The sequence below is a fragment of the Argentina silus genome (genome assembly GCF_951799395.1).
Source record: "Argentina silus genome assembly, chromosome: 8".
Lineage (NCBI taxonomy): Eukaryota > Metazoa > Chordata > Actinopteri > Argentiniformes > Argentinidae > Argentina > Argentina silus.
Genome location: NC_139662.1, coordinates 10,849,069 through 10,855,068, shown reverse-complemented (window position 1 = coordinate 10,855,068; position 6,000 = coordinate 10,849,069).

Here is a 6,000-nt window from a genome sequence, read left to right as displayed (position 1 = left end):
TGAGTGCACTGGTGAGTAGGAAACGTTATTTTTCAATCTACGGCCTTCTTGTTAAAAACATACACAGGGGAACTATTTGTACTTATTTTCCAAACAGAGAACTGGCTTTATACCAGTGCAAACTAGTTTTGTAGCCCTCTGCGGATTGAGTGACATTAATACATTCAATTGGGAAACAAATCTGACCATAATTGATCAGTTTAGGATTGATTGAAATGTCTCCATGTTTCTCACCCTCATTCAGCCACTAAGGACTGGAATCAATGGATGCTGCATGTCCCAGGCCTGAGCACATGATGGCAGAGAAACTACACTGCTTTCTCTGGCAGGCCAGACAGTAAGTAACGAGCACTGAAAACATCTAACACAAGTAAAATAAGATTGGGGTAACCTCAAATGTATTGAATCTGAATGCAACTCTTCCGAAATGATCATTGATAAGATAGCGAGTGATTTTGTGAATGTCTCTGAACATGTTACGGCAAAGTCCCTCTTTTGTTTACGGGGAATATCATGTTTACAGCAAAGCATGTTTTTATCCAAAGAGACTTGCCATAAGTACATTTGTTATAAGTAAGTGAATCAACTATACAACAGTCATTGTAATTAAAACCTTCGAGAAGAATGTGCCATCGGCAATCACAGTGCTAGAGAAAGGAAGAAAACAAGGAGCAATGACACAGCAGCTCTCTCTAGGGTCCACCAAGGATAGAGAGGAGTCAGATCAACATGGCTGTTAACCTGAGTTCAGGTCTAGGTCTACACCAGGGGAGGCCACTGGAGGTACCAATGTACCAATAGGATGCTCCACAAACAACAAACAACAAACCAAACCCCCTCTACTCAAACATGCCCGATGGTTTCAATAATGCATGGTTAGGGGTCAATGGAGGGAGGGGGGGGGGGGAGTCTATGGACTGGTCATACTGTATTCACTGTGAGCTGAACCCCCCCCCCCTCCCCCCCCCCGTTCCCCCACCCTCCTCTCTGGCAGGTAATAGTATCCCTGGATATGAGGCTGAATGACGTAGTGTGTGTTTGATCCTCCATCCATTTGCGTGATTATAATGGAGTTCGGTAGATTCTCTACTCTCTACCTCCTCCTCCTCCTCCTCCTCCTCCTCCTCATCGCTCCGTGTATAATGACTTGACATGAGCATCGTGATGCCTGATCGCTTGGCTGTATCGGAAATGCCAACCGAGGGACGTGGTTCTGTGTAACTCTACTTCCCCGTAATTGACTGAGCCCAAGGCCAGAGCTGTGAAATCAGTGACAGACAGCGACACAATGGAAGACAGTCAAACAAATACTTTGTTTATCCCACCACATCTCTCATACGTCTCTCAGAGTCAGTAGTATCGGTAGCCTTGGTTACCATGATCATAGACACTTGACGGTTGGTTTGAGAATTCTGGTTGGTTTATTTGAGCTGGGAAGTATGTCGGTCTGAGGGTCTGATTGGTCGCGATTCTACGGCGCGTCAGTGCATGGGTCACATGATCAAGTCTCTTTTTAGTGTATGAGAGTAGCCTGGTTCGAGGTTGTTCTTACCCACCCACACACACACACACACACACACACACACACACACACACACACACACAGGGAGTATGAAGTTGCCCAAATGTTCAGAGAGGTTTCATAATAATAATAATGGATTGGATTTATGTAGATTTGGATTTACTGTAGAGTGTTTCGTGTTTTGAATTGACATCCTAGTATTTGTGAATCGACCACTATCATGACAGAAGGTTGTCCTCTGCCACAGTGGGGCAGCACAGAGTGAGAGAGAGGCCAAGTCAACCCCAACGGTGATGACTCCCTCTCGCCCCCTGGTGGTGGTGGTGGTGGTGGTGGCGAAGAGCTTGTGAACAGCTTCATATCTTGTGACATCAGAGTGTAAGTTTAGGAGATCACCGTTCCTTAGGGTTCACATCTTACAGGCTTTCAAGAAAAGGCTTCTGTGATATGCTGTTGTTAACCTCCCCTAGGAGAAGATAAGATGTTCCCCTCAACGTGAACCTTAACATGTTCACTCTAATTGTTGATTTTTCCCTTCGTTAATGACTGACAAATGATTCATTTCAAAGCAGAGCCTGAGATTGATGCATATTACATACAGCGAGGGCTACAGAATCCATCAGGCTCTAAAAGTTACAAGGGAAATCTGTACAATGCACAGTGACAGGCCCGTGCCGTGTGTGTGTGTGTGTGTGTGTGTGTGTGTGTGTGTGTGTGTGTGTGTGTGTGTGTGTGTGTGTGTGTGTGTGTGTGTGTGTGTGATGTTAGGAAGGTCGGTGCAGCCATGCGATGGCTTGCTGCCTCATGTAACTACAGTACATCCCCCAGCTTGTCTCTCTGGGCTCAGAATCGTCACTGACGTTGGTGCTCCTCTCAATAGGACTGAGTGTCATGTCAACTCTCTTATGTTTCAATAACATGGGTTCAGGCAGAGACCACACACACACACACACACACACACACACACACACACACACACACACACACACACACACACACACACACACACAAAGAGCTTAGGTTCTTATAATTCACAACACTGTGTTCAATGAATATTACTGTGGCTATTTTAGTCCGTGCATTACAGTGGGGAAAAACGAGGATGTTATACACCGTCATGGACAGTATTGTAGCGAACGGCGGGGTAGAGCAGCTTGTTTTAAGCGTGTATCGAATTCACAATCCTCCGCTTACAAAGTGGCTACAACACCAAGAGAGTTAACTCCTTTTGCGGAGCTGCTAACCGGCCTTACACAGGGTCCTTACTGTATGATTGCATAACCTCCTCAGGGCTCCGTGCAGATTTCACTCCTGCGTTTCTGTTGCTCCCCCGCCATCTAGTGTTGACTGAGAGAACTGCAATGCATTCTAATCTGATGTGCGTGTGAGCATGTGAACAAATGAACGGACGAACAAATGAATGAAAGAGTGTGTACAGTATATTCTGTCAAGGCCCTCTTGAATATCCTGTGTTTGTTCATAACTCAAGCCTGACTCCTTGTGTCTATTATTCTATTCCCCAGATCGTTTCCAGGCCCCCCCCTCTCCTCCGCCTTCCATCTGTATTCTGAGGGACAGCACTGCATCCCAGCCAAAGAACAAGACCCCTGACCCCCTAAACCTCCAGGTGGTCCAACACTGAGGATTTACCCCCCCTCCACCCTCCCACCAGAGAGGGCATGCAGCTGGGAGGGAGAGAGAGCCTGGTCTCTGCCATTCTATTTGTTCACCACTAGGGAGTGCACCTCTAAGACCATCACCGGCGCCCGTACATCATCTGCCACAGAGGTGTCGTGGAGTTTTGGGGGAATAAACTCAGGGCTGAGGAATTCTCATCCAGCTCGTATGGAGGAGGATGGTGTCACAGTACCGTCCGTGATACCCCAACGACACAAGTGGGCAACTGTGGGACCACTGGGGGCAATAGCTACTGGAACACACCTCAGTGGCATGGCGGCATGGCAGGATCCTTGATTCCACAAAGCCTGTGCTTAGATTGAAAACGAAAAACGAAAAAAAAAAAAAAAACACCCTCTCCTCTCATCTCAGAAAAATCTAAAGAAAAGAACATCTAAGTGCTTCGTTGGCTTTTCTGGTACAAAAGAAGACCTCTTGTTTCATTTTGAGACGATGACAATTTAAGGGAAAGAAAGACAGAAAGAAAAAGGAAGAAAAAAAAAAGACGGTGACGGTGACGACCAGGACGACTTGAGCGTTCTCCACGGTCTGCTACGTTTTTAATCTCTACATTCCAGAATGGAAGAAAAAAAAAAGGTCCCCATGTTTTTTGAATGCTGACTCTCGTTTCTCCTTTTGATTTAGTTCCTCTTGCGATGTGTTCAAGAAGTGTATAGTGGAATTTGGAATGCATGGAACTTTATTATCAAAGACCTTACACTGTTCACACCAACTCAATCACAGAGGCCATAAAGACACTGGTAAACAAATAAATCAATAAATAGATGATTAAAATAAAGCTCAGTAGGATTTCTCATGAAGAAGAGGAAGAGGAAGAAACAACACTGGATCTGGTCACAGGATGGGAGAAATCAGCGTTCGAAAAAGGTTTCGGTTGTTACTACTGTACACGACAGCCAAATGTGGCCAGGGTTGTTTTTTTTAGCCATTGCAAAGCCATTAAGAAAACATTCCCACAACGTTTGGGGCTCAGATCTTTTTTTTCTTTACAACTTTCTTTTGTTCTTGTTCTGTATTTGCCTGATTTTATTTTACAGGATAGCAACATCGCCTTAATCATTTGTTTTGGTTCTATTTATTTATAGTAAAGTGACATTTTATTTATTTAAAGTAAAGTGACATATTTTTTTATTCCATGATACCCATCAAGCTTATTTTAATTGCACACTTTTTTAATGTAATAATGATGTCAGCCGGAACACTGGCTGTGAGATTAAGTTATATTTTTGGATTCACTTTATGTTTGTAATTATTTATATTATTTGTTTTCATGCATATTTAGGTTAATTGTCATCCTCCATGTATTTATTTATGATTATGGATTATTAAAAAGCAATAGTTTGTGGAAGGAGACAGTTAAGAGCACAATCTTGTGTCATTTTAAATCTTAGTGGTGAGGAATGTGTCGCCTCTGTCTGTATTTATCTCTGGATTGTACAGGACAACTGTCACTCATCAACAGGGCCTCACTCACCTGTACACACAGTTTGGTACCGCCCACCCAGACAAGGCCAGGTCTTATCAGCCAATGAGAATATGAGTCTAGCACTGCAAGACAGCAGAGAACCACTGAATACAGACCAGTGCAAATCACCATGGAATCTGACTTGAAGTAGTTTAGTTTACTCTTTATTTGACTGTCTAACGGGTTACTGGGTTTTGTTTCAAATCTCTTCTGGTGGACCAACTATAGTGGTCACTTGATCCATAACCAAGTCAGTGTCCACCTGAGTCATCTGTGAGTCAGTGGGTGTGAGGACCACCATGGGCACTGAAGGGCCAGAAACACACAGCTGGCCCGGTCACAATCCTTTCTGCCTTTCTGTTTGTTTTGGCGACCGTGGGGGCACCACAACGCAAACCCCCCCAAGATTCTGACAGACAGTTGTCATAGGAACCTCTCAGGTCAGTGTTCTTCCTGCTGTTCTTTGCAGTGCTTTGTGGGACTGGTCAGGTACTCAAACGCTACAGAGCCCAACGTGAGTCAGCCCTTAAATCTGATGTATATTGTGTGTCTCTCTGTGGTCGCTGGGATCAAGCATGCTCCGGCTAAAAACCTCAAAAGTCACTTCTGTATCGTTACGTTCCTGATGTTTGTATGTAAAGTACGTATGTGTGAGTTCCGTATGCGTGTGTTTCTCATCAATCTCAACGACAAAACTAACCCTAACCCTAACCCTAACCCTAACCCAATGAAAAAAAACACAAGGGTTGGTCGACAGCAACTTTTTCCATTTCAAACGTTCTATGCAATGAATCATATTTGGGGGAAGGAAGGAAGGGAAGGAAGGAAGGAAGGAATGAAGAAAGAAAGAAAGAAAGAAAGAAAGACAGACAACTGGATATTACCACGATCGTCATGCCTGAGGTGATATAATTGCTTTGTTATCACATTCCTGGTACGAAAATGAATTGACCTGTTTGTATATAGCTACAGTACCTTGTATGTCAGGAATTTAAATGAAATGGATTTAGTTTTATTTGTTTCTGTTTAGTGGCATGTTTGAGTCCCCTCACTTCGAAACATTGGGACCCCGTTGCCAAAGGGTTAACTACATCGTGTCATAAACTTCTGTCATCTTTTTTTGCTTCAAGCATGGGTATCTGGGTAAAGTTAGGAGGTCGAGACCTCGTTTTCTATTGGATGGCCACGGTTCATCATCATTGGCTATCAGTTGGTGCACTTGTTATTCCATAGGAGAGAATGAAACTACCGAAGAATGTACAGGAAAATCAATAAAGCCAGTTATATGAAATACACAGTATAGTATATTATATGA